The sequence below is a fragment of the Argopecten irradians genome, chromosome 11, assembly GCF_041381155.1.
Source record: "Argopecten irradians isolate NY chromosome 11, Ai_NY, whole genome shotgun sequence".
Lineage (NCBI taxonomy): Eukaryota > Metazoa > Mollusca > Bivalvia > Pectinida > Pectinidae > Argopecten > Argopecten irradians.
The window spans coordinates 14,026,774-14,045,986 of record NC_091144.1 but is presented as its reverse complement, the minus strand read 5'-3'; the positions used below and the strand labels follow the sequence as shown (position 1 = coordinate 14,045,986).

Genomic DNA, 19,213 nt, shown 5'->3' with positions numbered 1-19,213 from the left:
TATTTGTGCTGAAAGGCATAGCGACTATACGAAGATTATCTTCTGTGTAGACAAATGAGTCTGCCAACGGATTTATCTTGGTATGATCATGAGCCCTGATACATAAGTGATAGACAAATCGTTTTATGTCTTGAGATGGACCGTATGTAGCATGTGGAGATTTTCTCTTCCAACGATAACAATACCACTCTAAACGAGATTTTCAATTATTGAAGTGATGTTGTAAATTAACATTCAATCTGTTTTGAAAATCGAAAGCAAAGAAATCATTTACATCTCAAATAGGATACCATTTTAAATGACGCATTCAATACGTAAAGTCATAAAATGAATAATTTCGGACGCTGCCAATATTTTGTGCGAAATACCAATCCATTTACACAAAGAGTCTGAGATGTATACCAGTCATCAATTTAAATGATCGATATTAATAAACGTTTAGTTATTTTACTTTCGTTGTATTTGCAGAATGCTCACCAATAGGATTAACTATCAGAATAATCTATAGTTAATGTTTTATACCTGTTTAATTATTAACGAAACTGATAACAAGATTGTCTAATGGTTGATTCCGACCTCGAATACACATACTGATGTTGACATTCAGAATATTCATATGCATTTATTACTATCACTAAATAAACGAACTAAATAACATTTGTATATCAGGGAATACGGGTCGTCACAAACCTAACAATTAGGTCGTCACAAATGGCGACATAACAACATATTCGTCTGATGGACGGAATTTCCGATATTAAACTTTTTCATGGTTTAATCGCAACATCTCAACAACCAATACCTCCTATTGGAGTTTATAATGTTAACATAAACGTGGAACTATCCTTCGGTGAAATCTATGGTCAATATAGATACTAGTACTATGTAAACAATCATTTCATATTGAACTGATAGTATAAGTATCTAATGTGTAATTGCCATGTAAAAATGAAATTCAGACGTCTTAAATATCCTATCATCGAAGTATTTATTTTGCTTAGCACAGCATTACCTTCAGAAGAAACTAATGACATATTTTAATAAAACAACCAACTTCTGTTTCCACTTCTCGCAAATCGAACATATGCATTAATTGTTCTTTTTCGAAATACACAACGCTGGGAAATGAAGCAGTATATTTTAAAACACCCACCTTGCACACAAATCATATATGTTATTTAGTCGGTGTTCGATTGGCATTTTTCCCGCGCTTGGATTGGATCCAAACTTGTAATGTAGGATTTTTGTGATAAGGATCCACTAGAAGGACAGTCGAACAGCGATTTGTAGGTGATCGTTTTACTGTATTTTTCACGGATCTACAAAAAATGAAAGCATACATTGTACTTTCTCCTTTATATTACTTTTTACAGTTTTGTCATAGCCAATGAAAGTTTTTGCTCCTGCTTAACGCTCAGTATAAAACCCGTTGTCAGTGTAACGTGAAGGGTTGAGTATCTTTGACGGAATGCTTTAGTGAGAAAACACTACAAAAAGAACACACTTTTCACTATTATGAAGACACAATGCGAATATACCGCAGCCTCCCAATATATACCGACATTCATTCATACACCACATTCTATACAAGGGAGGCCTTCCATCAATGGCCAATGCGGTTAATAGGATGTTAATTCATCGAAAATTCGTTGTGTGTTTTTTGTGTGACATTTTACTGGAAAACATAACATTGTAATTTGTCAATCGGAAGAGACACAACAAACAGCGATGACATTTGTTTTATGTTATCACATCAAGTCAAATACATCTTTCTCTCAAAAACGATTATTCAATGTTTCAGTCGAGCACATAATATTGAAGATAGATTACATAAATTTCAATTCCGCTAGATACTTCAATTTACCTTCCCATTGATATAGAAGCGCATAATAAATCTTAGGACTCGTCAGATATGATTTAATAGCTAAGAAGGTATAACGGTTGCCTGAATGCATATATTTTCTTTATTTCTACATATTAACATAATCATATACATGTACATTCAACAGTTAAATACGAAATGCTTTCAAATTACTTACTTCCTTCCGTGTTTAAAAAGTTACCGAAACAGGCGATAAATGCAAAAATAGTATTTCAATAGCGTTCATTGAAAAATAATTTAAAAAAAAACAGTTTACAGATAACAAAAAATAAATCATTCACTAGCATTAAACGTTACTACATAAGAATTGTAATGCTAATGCAATAGCTGAATAATAGCCCGGATGTGGAGGACACGCATGCGTTAAATTACTTAGATTGGTAATATTATATACACTTTAATGATACAGTTTGATGTGTACAGCTGTCTAGTAACTGTATGTACATACACATTTACACAACAAAAAAAAACAAAAAAAAAAACAACCAGAAAACAACAACAACAACAAAAACCCATAATATATATCATGATATAGAACATTTTCCCTATTCCACTGATAAAAATACACAGGTAAACAAAGAGAGGATAATTGTGAAATGCTTTTTTTTATTTGACTAAAACAAATCCATATAATCGTACTCTAATTTCAAATATGTTATTGTTCGGATTTAATTTAAGTCATTATCCAGATATCAGACTCAGTCTCTGTATAAAAATGCGGTAGATAAATGACAGTTGATGACTAAGGAAATCTCTATAGCTAATACTACTGTAATCGGTGCCAGAATTATCCACGACAACACACATACATAACATGTTTTCGGATTGTTTTCTGTTCTAAAAAATACAAGAAGTGTTATTTATTCTGCAGACAAAACGTATAAGCGTGCTGTTTGTGACTAAGTATTTACGAATTTTCTCGCTAGACATCTTAGCTAGGAAAAAATTACATGTCACTGCGTTCGTTTGATCACATTCCACGGAATGTGCATGCTGTATTACACACCGGCATTTACCGATACACAGTCCATGATGTCCGGCGTTTGACAGTCTATTTCTTCTCTTCACAGGTCCTACCATAACACCACTGCAGTTTCTCCTACAACACAGGTGAGTCTGATCATCAATTTAACTGATCTATCTCATGATCTGCGAGGATAGTCATAAATATCACACATCTCGCTTGAACAGTTTGTCACCGGTGAAATCCAACTAACTGTATTAACAAATGGAGCCTTTCTCAGAACAAAACAATACTGATTCGTGACTCGCTAAATATTGAATCGAGTAAGGTGTATCTAAAGAATATGTGGTGGGTAATTAAGATTAGTACTACATCCATATGAAGTATAACAAACTAACAATGGATGCATACTCCAAGGTAGACTGATAGTGCACTTAAGTAGATGGCAAACACTATTTTAAATTGTTGTCTTTTATAGATAAGCAAATCAACACTAAAATCGGTCAATAGAAAAATTATAAATCCAAAACCTCGTAACATTTTGTAGCATGAACGCGATAGTGTGAGGTTCGTACTAGATTATCCAGTAAGATAAAACCTTAAAAGTATATACATCAATTACATCAATCGAATATATGCGAAATCTTGTTTTTGAGGAGGTTTTATATCCTTTAATCGTAATTCCTAATTTACGTAAATAAGGCTAATGTCCTACATATCATTATAATGTGGTATTATATCGACTAACAAGGGAACTAACTCTAACTAAATGTGGGCCTTTTATGTGACATGTGGACAAAAAGATGGACGATTTACGAGTAGGTTTCAACGGTCGGGTATACTATGTCAGATAAAGCATTGTCTTTTATATACCATATAGGGTATTAATGCAGATGAAATGGCTATTTGTGGTTTAAGTATCATTAGAAAGCTCTGTCGACACGTTTAGAATGTGTATATAAAATAGAAATAGCCTTATCTGTTTGATACAAATGGTCTGAAAGAGAATCCAACGCTAGCTCTGGCGTATAGTGTTTGGACACCTCGTAAAGAATTTTGATAATAATTTTATAGCATAATAATAGGCAGATGCCATTAGAATTGAGGTTTCGTATATTGTAAAAGCAGCGATAATGAAATTGAATGAGGAGATTTTATAGCACAAAAAGATGTGAACAGGAGATACGGGCGGGACCATTACGGGCCTTGTATTATCTCTTGGCTGGTGGCATCGAGTAAAATCGTCCCAGGCTGTAATGTACGGCCACATTGACCTACCACAGTGTCAGGCGAATCTGCTCAGTCTATACCTGTGTGGATACAGGCACAAGTCTACTGGTGTCGCGGTCACCAAACCTATATATAGGTCAATGTGACTTTCACAAGGACTGTAGTAGCTCAGTTATACGATTATGTGATATATAATGCACTGTTGCACTTTAGAATTAACTGATATATGAATTGAATGAATCATCGAAAGTGTTGGGTTTTATTTTTTTACTTCGTTATATTTGGTTAAAAAACAACGTTAACAGTAGCTCCTAAACCGGTGTTTAATTTAGGAAATTTGATATTTGAGTTTTATCATTTTACTATTTATACTACATATATCAACATTTCATACAAAATATGAAAATAAAATATCAAGTCTCAATTCTTATAGTGTGAATCACATTATCTACTTTTCCTCTTAAGGTTATCGAAGTAGATGCTATTAAGATAATGCAAATCCACTAGTTCGAACCTGGACAGCAAATGTTCGTATCATGGAAGAATTTATGCTTGTTACAGATATAGTATGATAAGAAAGACATTCGCCCTGAATAGCATAACCCAACTTGTAACAACAACACAAACTACACGATGTGGTGTGTCCGACAAAGGAGATTGAACACAAAGTCTCCCTCGTAAGGGCAAATTCGTTTTTGTTTCGGAAGGAAAATAATAAATAATCGTATGTTCCCTTTTACTATCAAGCGATGAGGGCAATAGATTAATTTTCTAACGGTTTTACTTTAATGGCAAACGTTTTGATTTTAAGGTCAACGCTACAGATCGAATGTCTTGTTCGTGTGATAACGGATCCCTGTTGTTGAAATGTAAGCAGGTTATGGGTCAATATATACATTATGTACATCTGTGAATTATTTTGTGTATTGGTATGTTTTGTCCACACTGTCGGGATTCCTCCTTGTAACTCTGTTTTCTATTTTTCAACATAGTTTGAAATTTGTGATATAAGATCATACATTGTATGGTGTCGTTGTGTTTTTAACTAACGTAATATCTAAAAGTATCGTTACTGATAGGACAAAGCTTCAGACAAACACAGAAACACAACATGAATATACCACAGCCTTCCAAAACACTTACGAACGCAACATATCTCATAAAGAGGCGGCCGTCCTTAAATGATCCCAGCTGTAAATTGGAAGTAAAGTTTAATAATTCAAACCAAACCTACTGTAATTGGGGATTGATGAATCAAATGATTTGTAATGATCATATTTTTTGTTCATTTTAGTGTCATACCCGGTGTTTCCCTTATGTAGCAGAAAAGAAAAAAACCTAATTGCTACATTTTGCGGTAAATATGTTGACTATAATTCCCAACTGGATATGTGAACTCATCTCAGTAATCTTGTACCACATTGATTTGTAATGTTTGGTTATGGCTATTATATTTACGTCTTATTACCATTCAGAGTCATGTAAGGACGGCCTCCTATGTATGCGGAGCACAGCGTGTATGAAATGCGGGTACTCTTGCCATTTTTATTGTGCTATATCACTGAAGCATGCTTCTGAAAACACCAGGCAACACATGTACACCCAACTGGTCCCATAATAATGACAACGGATGAACCAATCGTCTCACTCCCAGTATGCTAAGCACAGAGCATTAGCAGAAACTACCACTTTTATAGACTATGTTGTGTCTCCGCCTGGGGACAGAAGCCAGAGGCTACCTTACAGTGGCGAGCTCTCAACAAAATACAAAAAGTGAGGCGGTGTCAAGGAAGGCGTAAGGAAGAATAAAGTCAGTTACAGATAATTTAAAAGATAAGATCCTAAATTTAGTCGCCTTTTACGATGATGCAATATAGGGACAGCAGATACAATTCTAACGCCCTACCTGCAGGGCTCATTCGCAATGTTTACCGTATGTGCTCATTATGACTATTTTATGTCTCTGTAATGGCAGGGATATTGGTATGCCTTGTTGATTGTTTCCTACCGGCAAACCTCTCATTTAGCCTGTTAACAATTCATAATTAGTTCGACATGTGTTGACAGAAAACGGTTGCTCTTCAGGAGCATCCCTTCTTATCCTTTTACAGTTGTGACACTCTGTCGTACATGAAAAACACACTGGAATATCATTGGATTATAATGCATTTAACTCTGTAACCCCGTGGATGTCTATCAAAATATATAGCGTATATATGATATTGTTCGTATAAGCTGTTTATAGCTTCGTATGCTATCAATATTGTAATATATAACAGCTTCTTTTAACACAAAGACATCTGACCAAAACATGTAAAAAAAAAATCAATAACAATAACATTAGCAAAAACAACATAATCTAATACATTATCAAATACGAAAGGTCAAAACTTGAATTGATAGGTTGACCTGTTTAACATACAAATCATAAGTTCTGAGTACTTATGTCATCGACACAACATATATGAGAGGGATAGGTAATACGTATATCAATGAAAAATACTGAATAGGCGAAGGATAGGCTTCTTATCCCACGGTAATTCAAAATAAACGAGTGTCGCACTCCCAGATAAATCCGTTTCCTCAATGGAACTTGTTTTCGTGGGGAAGTGTGTATGAAAATTGTGTCATTATTGTTTGATAACACTTGAGGTGGAGGTGAGATAAGTTCAAAGGTCATGCTGTCTAAACAGGATTTGTGAGGTCACACCTACGCGGTACGTCGGCGAGTGTCACCCTATACCTTAGTTATCAAATCTTCACTAAGGATGAGTAACGCCTTACAATCACCGTCATTTGATGTCGCGCTATACAAGTTTCGTGACTTTGAAGTTGAGGCATTGATTCGTAGTTTACCTTGCCGCGGCCAACTGTAGCCGCACACTCGCTGCGTAAGGCTACATGCACCAAAGCTAACAATAATTATAGTATATAGCCCAATTAAAGCAGTCACCTTCTACAGAGGATTTCGTGTAGTCGGCCATAATGCCAAATGAGGTATATTTTCTCTCAAGAATAAATTAGATCTATATTCATGAATGTATACATCGGTTTTATAAAATCATTTGAGGCAGGGGAACGATTTTATAAATTTTACCGTGAGAATATGTCTACTACAAGTGTGAATCATACCAAACACAATGTAAATATGTTGTAAATCTCTTATCCTTCAGTAGATTTACCCTAAACGTATCATCCGATGGGTCACACCATATCCAGGCTATAATGCAGCGGATTTGCAATGGGTACAAGGCTGTTGTATGTGTTATGGTAAAAAATGTGTGTGTGATACGTATAGATGATTCCCTCCCTATGTTTTGTTATACGTATGCGTACCATGAACATTATCTATCAGTTTGTGAGAATAACCAAATGTGAACACGTATCAATTTGACCAAAACTTTCTTCATACTTCTATTAAAAACTGACAATATATTTTGTGGTGTTGGATATTCATAATGTCGTTTTCCAAAATTAGGTATTGGATTTAGTGTTTCGATGGAAAACATTAATGAAAATTTACTTCCCCTATACGTTTAAAAAACAAAATGAGGATATATACAATCACTACCTGGAGTTTACTTGTGAATTGTACACAGAGCAGGTGACATTTTACCTGTAACGTTAGGGTGACGAATTGTACAAATATCGCTGGATCCACATTAAAATGTTATGATGTCAAAATGATGACCCCTGCACTTTGTAGTAAAAGGAATACTTTTCGAAGGTCTGCTCTGGTTATGTGTCCGTCCACGTTACATTAGTGGATATACCAAATGTTCATTGTGAACTAATGTGTCGCCGGGATCAAACTTTAATGGCTTCATTATCGACGGTTATGTTGAACTTTATTTGCATTGACTTATTATGGAATACTGTGTAAATGTACAAAGTGACCTATGATGTGTAACACGTGAAGCGGTCATCCCGACATATGTAGCGAACGTGTGATTGGATGGCTGTTATAACGACGTACAGAGTGACAACCCTTTAGGTAAGGGTACTTTTAATAGTTGAGTGAGCTAGCTATATAAATGTAGGCGGTCAGTACCTGTGCCATCATTATGACAGGTTTACAACAGGTGAGAGCGATTTAAACACCACAAGAAATAATCTGACCACAGTGTAATGCATGTCCAGCATTTAGAGGGAAATAGTTTGCATATACATTAAAAGTGACCTGTGCTATCCGAACTGCAGATTTCGGATTATCGGATTAAAGCTTGGATCATTTGATTGACTAATGACAGCAACACTACTCAATAGACATGTAAGTGTTCTATTCAACATCGTAATGAATTCATTGTAGAAACAAGGGAAATACTTTAGTAATTTATTTTAATGTAAGTAACAACTGGACTGTTAATGTATTGGAGGATTAACTTGATCATGATTTATGCTATAAGGCTAATACTAGCAGTTGTAAGTTTTCATGATGAGAGTACACGTTGTGTTATAACTCGATAATATATAACGTATCTGTATCCTTATAATTCAATCTAATCATGCGTTCTAAATATCTTGAGCAACCAAATCAATACGTTGTTGTGGAAACCAATCATATACTGTTTATGAAAAGGTCATTTTAACGTTAGAAATTGTTATGTTTGATGCAAGTCTCTACTCTTAAATGTTTTCAAATTTATTTTACAGTGTATCAGAAATAGGTATGCCCATTCATTTCGTCAAACAAATTCAAAGCTCGATAAATTCCTATCAATAAGTTAATGTTTCTATCTTATTAATGAGATGAAGTTTAATATCATATCATATTTTCGCAAAATAATACTATTTCAAATTAAGGTAATGGTTTAATATCTTTGCATCCCCAAACTCATTCGTATGTATTAAAAGTACACCACGGTCAAATGCATTATACTCTGTAAGTATATATAATGACCCATTAGTCACGTGAAAAACAAATTTGATTATACGATAAAACATGGGCGTTCACAAGGTCTGCCCTGTTCATGGGGCTCCAAAAATCGGTGACTGACCCATTATATATTTTTACCATTATCCAGTTGGCTCGTGTTGTGAGCATGATACATGTTGATGCTGCTGTATATATAAAACTGTAGGTTTTTCGGGTTACCTAATGACAGATGACATGCGCGTGCCAAATCCTGCCTAGACCCCCGATTTTTCTTCTGCCATCTCTTACTATCTGCAAAACCACAAGCAACATACGCCTTCGCGTTACTTTGTGATGTTTTCTTTCCTTTAAAGTATAAAGAACCTGGAAAGGCGTTACTAGCTCTTAAGTTGACCTCGAGATGTGATCAACTTGTAACACCATCACATTAAATTAAAGCGCGGGTCATCTTTAGTCACCAGACATCTCGAAATCAGTACCTGTATAAGCAAACTAGGCATTATATTGCATTTAATCCTAGGCACTTATTTGATATTAATTCACGTCAAAGTTTTGTCGTTACGTTGTGCTGATCAGTTGGTATTTTTTCACGTTTAATTTATAATTCAAAACGAATTTATCTTTACAGAAAGCCAGATAGTTTCAATATGCCTACCTTTACATTTGTGCTATATTACTCCGAATTCTCTAACAGTCGGTCTCATGAAATACATTGTTTAAAAGCTAAGAGAGTTCGTTTAGAACCAAACCTTTTGTGTATGTTTGTGATATGATGTAGGATTGTCCGATTTCATGTGATGCGATGTTGTGAATACAGAAATTAACTAAAACTTGATAACTAGCAAAAGCAAAGAAAACGAAAAAGGAGAGTGAAACCAAATATTTGTGACATTGTTTTCATTGTTTTTGAATAATTAAGATAGAAAACGGCAGTGGACAGTGCGGTTGAATTGTTCAATTGAAATATTGTCGTTCAGGTCATCTTATAAATGTGTCTTCAGCAAAGCGAAGAATCACACAAAATTGTTAAATGCTCGAAATTATATATTTCAAAGGCAGCATTATCAAGGAGAAAGACGTCATGTAGAGTATTGTTAACACCTCTCTTCACCATATTCTCTAATAAATGTATGTGACTGTTAAGATGCATTGCAGTCGACTATGCCGCGATTCATGTGTCCTGTCAGATAAACTACCTGATGTTAATGACGGGTTTGTGTGTAAGTTGATAATATTAAACGTCTTATTAATTGCTAAGATCATTTTATGACAACCGTTACTGTATGCAATGCGTGCTTCTGTTGTTTGTGGTGTATCAATTTTGTCTCGTTGCGATAGTGTACATATTTTAAATCCTTGGATCTAAAGTGTAATCACACTGACCTTTATTTTTAAAAACATAGAACAAGTCTCTGTAACATAAAAAAACTTAACATGACAGGTGTCTGTGCGAAGACGCTACACCCTTCGTATCTCCAGGTATTATTTCCGCTAAACATATATGGATCCAAATTCAAATATATATCCGAAATTAATTATTCGATTTAGGTTCCGATTATAATGCCGTTTTACTGTCGGAATGCCTTCTATATAGTGTGCTTGTCTCGTTTATCCTACGTGACAAAAACTAATTCGTTTGCGTCTGCGACCGCAGGAAAAATACATATTTGAATAAAATTTGGAGATGTGACCCAGGAAATATGGCGACATATACGTAGATCTTATCGAGTAGACCTCGCCCCTCGGGTCATATTAGATAACACAGACTTTGTTATACATAGTTTCAAGTGTGAAGTCGGCATATTTCAATGTAATTGCTTTATTGTTAATACAAAGGTGAAGGTCAAATGTAGTTATATAAAAATAGCGCCGCTGAATGGTGTGTCAAAGTTGGATATTTCTGTTATATGATTTCCCTACTCGGGCGATAATATGATACATCATTAATAATCTGTCGTTATGATTTGTGTCATCTTCTGTAGAACATGATACAACCTTATTTAAGGTCCTCATTTCGGTCGTATACGCTGATTCCTGATCACTAGCAATAGTTGATTTAAAGGCACATTTCCGAAAAATAAATTCTTAATCTTATTGCTATGTTACCATTCCTAGTTCTTTGTTGGTGATATAAGATTTTGTATTATACATTCTCCATTTCTGTATACACCTCCAATCCCTAATTAAATAAACAAGGTGTGTGGTATATCACTGACCTTCCATCTCGGGATTCACTGTGATGTATCACAGTCTAAATATGCAAGCACACTCTTTATTTCGGTTATACCTGCAGTCCATTATGCTATGGCAATACCTTTTATTTTCTGTGACTCTATCTAAATGTAATTTAAATCATTTCATTTTCACCAAGTTTCGTTCTTATTTCGTAACCTCTTGAAGGTTGAAGCTGTTATTGGTTTACTTGTAATGTTTTATTTTATCCAAATGCTGTACTAGACATTTGGTGTCGAACGATTCATTTATATGTAATCAAATGAGATCAGCTACTATGATTGGTTCTGTGTGGTCTACCTTGCGCTGTGACTGTCGAGGTAAGCGATTTACATTCTACTTGCCCGTTTTCCCCCAATGTTTAGAGGATGTTTATCTCTAATCCTGTTCCATTTGACAGGTATCAGGTAGACTCTTTGTAATATGAATACGGGGTCTGGTTCCCTGTGAGAGTGACTACTTTCACTACTTTGATGAATTAACATACAGACAACCTGTACAATGCATTTTCAAGTTCAAAGACATTATGCCCCGTGTGTTCCCATTAGGTGGTACACAACAGCTAAAGAGCCACCTGTTGTATACCCAAATCGTCTGCGCGTTGAAAACCACCAAATCGTATATCTTTGTCATAAGTAAGTGAAACGAAAACACCCAACTTGTGTATTAACTGGATTTTGATAAGCTTTGATATACTTGTGTTCAGTAAGTTTACCTCGGCCGCTATGTATCAGTATGATTGTTACATTGTAGATTTATGTCAGTGGAGATTTTACACTCTTAGAAACTTATTTTACAATTGCAACATGTTTTAAAAGTTTACTTTGTTCTTTACATTTTATAAAGACTAAGGAAGTTTATTAGATATATCGTTTTTCTTCTGTATCGATACTAGTTAAGTTAATTGTTTTTTGGTGAGTCTGTACTGCTCACGCTTGCTTTTTAACAAACATGTTTATACCACTTTGCAATGCATAACGAGCTTACATAGATGGTAGCTGTATTTTTTGTGTTTGCCTCATAATAATCTACTGATCGTAAAGAATACTTCATCGTTGGGACTCACGTGTATGAGTATGATATATTGGTTAAGTTTTTAGACATGGTGTCAACCTGTCCCAGACTGATAACCTAGATATATATGTACTTGTTAAATGCGGTCATTTGCTTTCAGTTCAAAAACATCACAGCAAGGCCTAGGGGAAGGCGTTCATGCGTTATTATGGCTAATGTATACTGCAATGATCCTGTATTTGCAATTGTAATTACCTGTATTTACCAATCTGTCCATTTTATCACTAAGGTTTGTTTATACATTCTATTTTGATTTTCCCTTGCACATTTATTGCCTTTAAAGCGCAGTGATGGTTTTTATGTGGTCAATCATAACATTTTGTCGTGGTTTGTTTTTTATTTCTGACAGAAACGACAGATAACCAAGAATAAAATGTTATGATAATGGGTTAGCATAATGAAGAATGTGAATTATTTAATCCAAAACCATATGGATTATAGCTTGTTTCCTATTTTGAAAATGTGCTTCCGTTTTATTGTCATCCAATTTTTGATATAAGCTATATCAGTCATACTTTATTCTTATATTTATCTATATACTTGAGAAGAAGTCAAAGTTTTGTTTGTCGTTTACTATCCACAGTCTGGCGAAATGCTGTCATTATCTTATTGATGCTATAACTTATAAAGGTTGAAATTGTTTACTAATATTTCTTCTTTCATTTGTGATACGAATACATATTGAGGTATTTTTGTCAATCTGTTTGTCTTCTGAAGTACAAACATGTATAAAGGTCAAAGCAATACAATAACGTTTAAATGAGCATATTGTGTTCTTTGAAATGTTTAAACAAAATATATTATAACAAACCAGACATGGACATTTTGTAGTAATGATAGGTTAGTAATGCAAAGCATACAGCCATATTTTTATATTTGATATATGGTTAAAGATGGTATCAGGACTTCGATGACATAGTCTACATTTTATATATGTTTAGCAAACGGGATAATTCTGCATGAGAGCATTATTTTTCTACCAAAACTTTTATATGATCCCTGATGTTAAAGATCAGCGTTTGCTTTCACATCTATTCATACATGTACATTGTTACACTATAGAATTCTGTTTTGTCAAAATATTGACAAATATCGCATTACAAGAGCAATATATTTACTCATAACCCTTAAGATATTGCCTAATGAAGACAATATTCCCAAATCACGTTAGATAGAAAGATGCACCGAGAGCAATGTAGCTTGGCCCAGTGGTGTTCGCAAGTCTTGCTTTATACTTTATATTTTTTTTTATTTGTTACTTTTTCTTTTCCTTTAAAACGTAATGCAAATTATATATATTGACATGTATCAAACTATTTAATATGGAGCATGTTTTAAATAACCCCCAACTAGAACAGTTTACCAAGGTTGCGGACTTATTAATAATGGATGTTATCTGTAATTGTTGTCTCGCTCAAGTTCTGACTCACCGAGGTTAATTATCAATTAAGATATCCACTCCGGAAACCACTTGTTTAAAATAATAATACGATAAGCAAGAGGGGAAATTATTGTAATCTCTTTGGCCTTTTTATGTTTATGTTTTTCTCCTCACAAAAATGGCTTTATATGTATCATTAAATGATTCCATTTTATTCCGTATAATTATATGCCGTTTTCTACGTAATGAACTGACCTGCAGTTTTGTTATCGGTATTCCGAAGGGAATGGGCTCACATAGAATCCGTGGTTTCTTATTGAAATAACATCCGTGTGTTTAAAGTTTAATTTTCTTCCTATTACAATTTATAGAAGCTATACGCCAAGGTTAACTAAGCGCTATATACCATTAAGTCTACACATATGTTTTCGTTGTAATTCTACCAAGGTGCAGTATCATATTATACATGTATCAAGACACACTAGCTCGGGGTTTATATCGTACGCACTTCACCTTTGATATATGAACTTATAAGTACGAAATTCATGTTCATAGGTATACTAGGGTATACCTCCATTCAGAATATTTTGATTCGCGTCTTTGTACTGTAGCAAAAACGAGGTGGTGAGAGAAACATCATTCTAACCATACAGTGTGTGACAATAAAGAATGGTCTTATTACGTAACTGTTCATTATCTATTATGGGGTGCAATAAATACCGTTTTATGGGGACTGTTTGTTGAAGTCACATTTACATTATAATGATACAAGACCACATCATTAAATGTTTTTGAAGAACACAATTCATTAATGTAAAGTTGTCAAACAAGAAAAAGGGAATATATACATAAACATATAGCATTTAGATACTGTTTGTAGTTGTAGCTTCATATAAGCGTATGATTTTAATAACAATGTTCCTACATAGATTGATATGAATTACAAAATCATCTGATTTTACTTCAGTGTTTAATGCTGACCATGCATTGCTTTTAAAATATATAGACATGGTCATCATATTTTCCCTACATTATGAGTCTTTTAAAACGACCACCAGCAATTTCGTACAATGTATAATAGGCATGTTTTAAAGCAGATATGGGAATAACAAGACGTGGAATCAGTTTGAAATGGTATACTATTAAAGTGATATTAAAGACAACAAAAATCTGTAGAATAAGAAAAGGGTGACCATACTTACCATCAATGTTTGACCAGCAATGTATATGGTATTAATCAAGTTGGTGTGCGTGTGTAGCTATCGTTTAGTACAATACTGCATGACCCTGTGTAAATTGAATGGTCAGCATACAAATATATTGAATACAAATACAAAAGAGTTTTTATACACATATAAAGTTACATATTAACAAGACATAAAACTGCTGATTTGTTATACTGTATTAGACTTCTTTACACATGTTTGTAATATACGTATTCATTTATTTAACAAAAGGCCGAAATCCCGTAACGAATGACTGTTCTGACCGCAGTAAAGATTGTTTCTCTGGCGAATGTAAATATCTTTACTGTGGTTAAAAAGTAGCGACCATGAATATAGTATGGGTTATGTTACGGGGCGGATAAACGTGTTGTTACCGTGTGATGATTTACCGTTAACCTACAGACACCTATCTTGGAGCGGAACCCATCTCGGAAGTTGTGAGAGTTGTGATATGACACGGACAATCAGTTTTTAGGGATACATTTTGAAAGTAAGCTACCATCTTATTAGCCGTATGCGTCTGGGCCTTAGTCAGACACTCCGCCGGATAGTGCTGGCATTCGGCCACCCCATCTAATTGCATCCATCTCGTAGGATAAACAGATCGCCTTAGCCTCGTTTAACGAGAGAATACTTTCTTCTCTGATTAACATGTGGTTTCAACAGCTAAATTTCTTAGTTACTTATGGTGAAATCCTAATGAATAACGGATTTTATTTCTGCATTGACTTCGCCGTTAGCCATCCAGTTGTCTAGTTTGCTGAAGGCCTAGGGGCTACACAAGTGTTGGAGGGTATAGAGCGACCACTAAATCTACAGGAACATTGTATATACACCACGCACCCCAAACATCATGGATATAAGGCCTTGTTATGACAATGGCGAAAGGAGAGGCATTAAAACAAAAGATCTGTGTACGAGGGATCAGAACAAAGTTACATTTGAACGCATATTTCCGAATTCAGTGAAGGATTATATCGTCGATGTGTATGCGATTAATTGGAAAGGGATTTATCAGGTACCATCCAAATACTAGGAACCAGAGGATAACGTGTAAGTGTTTGCAGGTAATATACATTCCGTGTGCATCTGCACTTATTGGTGGTATTAGCCTTACAAAAATAACACTTTCTTTCATGTAATGTTTTCCCTCCTATTCTTTTCTATAACTCAGGAATTTCAGTGAACCAGACAATAATGGCACCTACCGCAAGTTATTGCCCCTGCTGTATATCGAAAGTTCATAAGTTGATGATGTATGAAAACTGCATGCATATAAAGAAAACAATGATATTGATGATATCGATGAGCTATCTTGTTTTATGTTAGTCTTATATAATTAATCAGTTATCTTTATGTTACTCATTATTGAGGTATAATTTGATAAACCACATGTATTCTTAATCCACCCATCTGCTTGAATGATAGACTCTTTGTTTGTTTGAAGGTAGTGAATCTGATAAACAATCCTGTTTAACTTGATCTGCATTGCTTATTGTGCTATTTATCTGTACGGAGGCGCTGTGCCTTGTAAGGGTGCACGTCTCTCCAGCCCCCAGACACTTAGATGTTTTTATTTTTCAATTGTCTGGCACAATGTATTGGCTCATGAATGTTTCACTCTGCAATAGCGACTGTGTATATCGATTCCGCTTATCTATGTTATCTATTAACTGTAATTGGAGTACTTCTGCTATCGCACGGTGATACCTTTATAAAACACTTGTTATTCAATGCAATTAACGATGTTAAACGAGAATCTATCACCATACAATAAATATTGTTACTTCGAGTGGTACTTATAAACCTGAAACGTAATCACACAGTTAAATTACATAAGTAGATTCAATAGTTAACACAAATTAAGCAGGTTTTGGTTTGTATGGATCAGCGACTGTGGGTGACCTTTTCTGTCTACATACGCCGCACGCTGTTATCACTAATGCTCACTAACACACCTCCTGTTGACTATCTCGGTATCCTCCTGATGCAGTATAATAGCAGTGTGAACAGGCATAAATTAACAGATCTCTAGATCAAAGTAAGGACAAGTTTATTTTACACATTCAAAATATACAATCACAATACGAATTCGTTTTGAGGACAGTATCAAGTATACTCACTTTACTTTGTCAAATAATAATTCTGCTGTTGATGTTTACTTTAGGAGAAGAGGGTGCTTTGTATGCTTTTGCTTATTCATAGATGAACAAACTCGCTATTGTTAGTGTGTTAGAAACGCATGTTTCGTCTTTCTATGTATCATTGTAAATATTGGGAAAATACTAGTATGACGTAAGGATATAAATGTGGGTCAGAGATCTGTCCTAACTCATATAGGCAATTCGTACTGCAGAAGACGTTCACTCTGTTATAGTACCTGGTCCAACCATTTTCACTTCATGTTTTATGGTAACTTGTATTGAATTGTTTGGAGGTCAGTCATGGATTTGAACTGATACCAATTCGCTTAGAGAATATTTTGAATTGGTAACAAGTTGCTAGTAATATTGTTTCTATTGTTTTGAGGTCCTATACATCTTTAAATTACAGTATCCCAATAGAATATTTTAACGGTGTATCCGTTATGATACCGACTGTCATGGAGGTATACGGTTTAGTCTACAGCATTATTGCCTGTGTATTAACCGTCTATCCCCCTATAACCCGGGCGGCGAGGATGTTGTTCTTCGTGTGTTTATGACATTCCGTGATCATAAAATTGCAATGTTGCGTGTATGGAGAGGCATGGAGTGTCAGCTTGTTTCCACCAATATGTCCTATAAGCATTGTGTTATACATTGTGATATTATATGACAATAATCCACAACAGTAACAATTGATGGACCACCAGTCTGGTTATTTGTGTACCATTGCCTAAATATCTGTAGTTTCGTAACTTTGAATGGGCGGAGATGAAAACAATTTCGCCGAAGTTTCGTACATCGTTCCTGACGTATTGGTGTCCCCCCGAGACGTGTATTGGAATGTGTGAGCTACAATAGTTGACCTGTATGGGTTATACATAGGGGACTACTCTATTCTTGTATGATACATCAATGTTGTGTACCTCTTATTATAGATGATGCTACACATGTTTCCTGTATGTCGTATTATGGTAAGTATATAATTATGAACTAATTTGTTTGTTTCTTTTGGAATGTCAGTTTTTTCTACATTTGATATGCATTTGTTAGATTCACTGCTATCAAATATGTGTCTAACTTGTTTGTTCCAGACTTTTACAAAACTAAGAAACAGTAGAAGAGCTATTTTTTATAATGTGCAATTCCCACTATTTTCACCCTTGAGATGTTAATGTTCACGAGGACCTTGGACAATTGAATGGAAATGGTCAGTTATGAAATGAAACAAGATTTAGGTCACCCTAATTGAAACATCAGATAAGAGACTGGATAAAGATACGACTTGGCCAATTTTAAGGTTAGGCTTGCGAAAGATTTATGGAAGGTCAGACAAAAGAAAAATGTGTTTAAATATAGGAGGGGGAGGTCAGACCAATTATAAGATCAGTTTAGCTGGGATGAAACTATATTGGTACCACGTGCTAAACTAAGAAGGGTTTCCCATATGGTAGCATTCGCACATGGTCTAGATCACAATAGATGTATAGTATGTAAATCTAAGGCGTTAGGTAGGCACACATGACCCCTCCTCTGGGGTCAAGTGAAGACTTGGTCTCGTCTGACGAGTCCATGTGTTTCTAATATGTCGCAAAAAGTAGGCAGAATGCTCCGAATGTCTCTAACCACATGGCGGAATCTGCAGCAATTATTTTATCCGACACACGAGATGTGTACAACATAAAAGCTATATTGATTTCCTAACTTTTTTGCTTCGTTACTAGTCATTACGCTGTGGTCTGGTTACTTATTGGAGTTGTAAGTACTTCCGATATATCTTAGCATTTGGTCACAAACAACGTGTGATCGTTTTCATACTTGGTGTCAGCAGCATTGAGTCTAAGTTGTTTGGCTATTACTGAAAGTGAGACTCTATCATACAATACTCCAATCCAATAATTGAAACGAAAATATTTCCTGTCACTTCACTCATTTGAAAATTGAATAATCTTACTATATGTATTTCTTTGATTTCATCAACGGCTTCATTGGATATTAGGTTATGTTGTAAATGTATAAATTCTTATAATGTAACTTCATAACCTAGGCTAAGTCTACAGTCTCGGCAGAATTTTGTTACTGTTCTTCTTGTTTAGCGTTGAACTTCACCGCTTTAGATAACTTGTAAGAAAACATAATCATAATATACATTAAGACATTCATATCATGTTTTCATACAAGCTTCAGTTTTAATAAGTCAAAAA

General features: G+C 34.8%; 1 protein-coding gene across 5 annotated transcripts in view; it reads left to right on the top strand.

Moving 5' to 3' along the window:
- The window catches only part of LOC138334807 (matrix metallopeptidase-21-like), a 90,257-nt gene that overhangs the window by 39,676 nt on the left and 31,368 nt on the right, over positions 1–19,213 (top strand). The window contains exon 1 of one of the 5 annotated variants that reach the window (XM_069283553.1): positions 2,895–2,992. The exons of 1 other annotated variant lie outside the window; for it this stretch is intronic. The gene's annotated coding sequence lies outside the window, so the exon portion shown is untranslated. Of the gene's footprint in view, positions 1–2,894; positions 2,993–8,136; positions 8,347–15,232; positions 15,933–19,213 lie in introns of those variants that run through there. 3 more of the 5 variants (XM_069283554.1, XM_069283550.1, XM_069283551.1) reach the window with 3 other exon arrangements.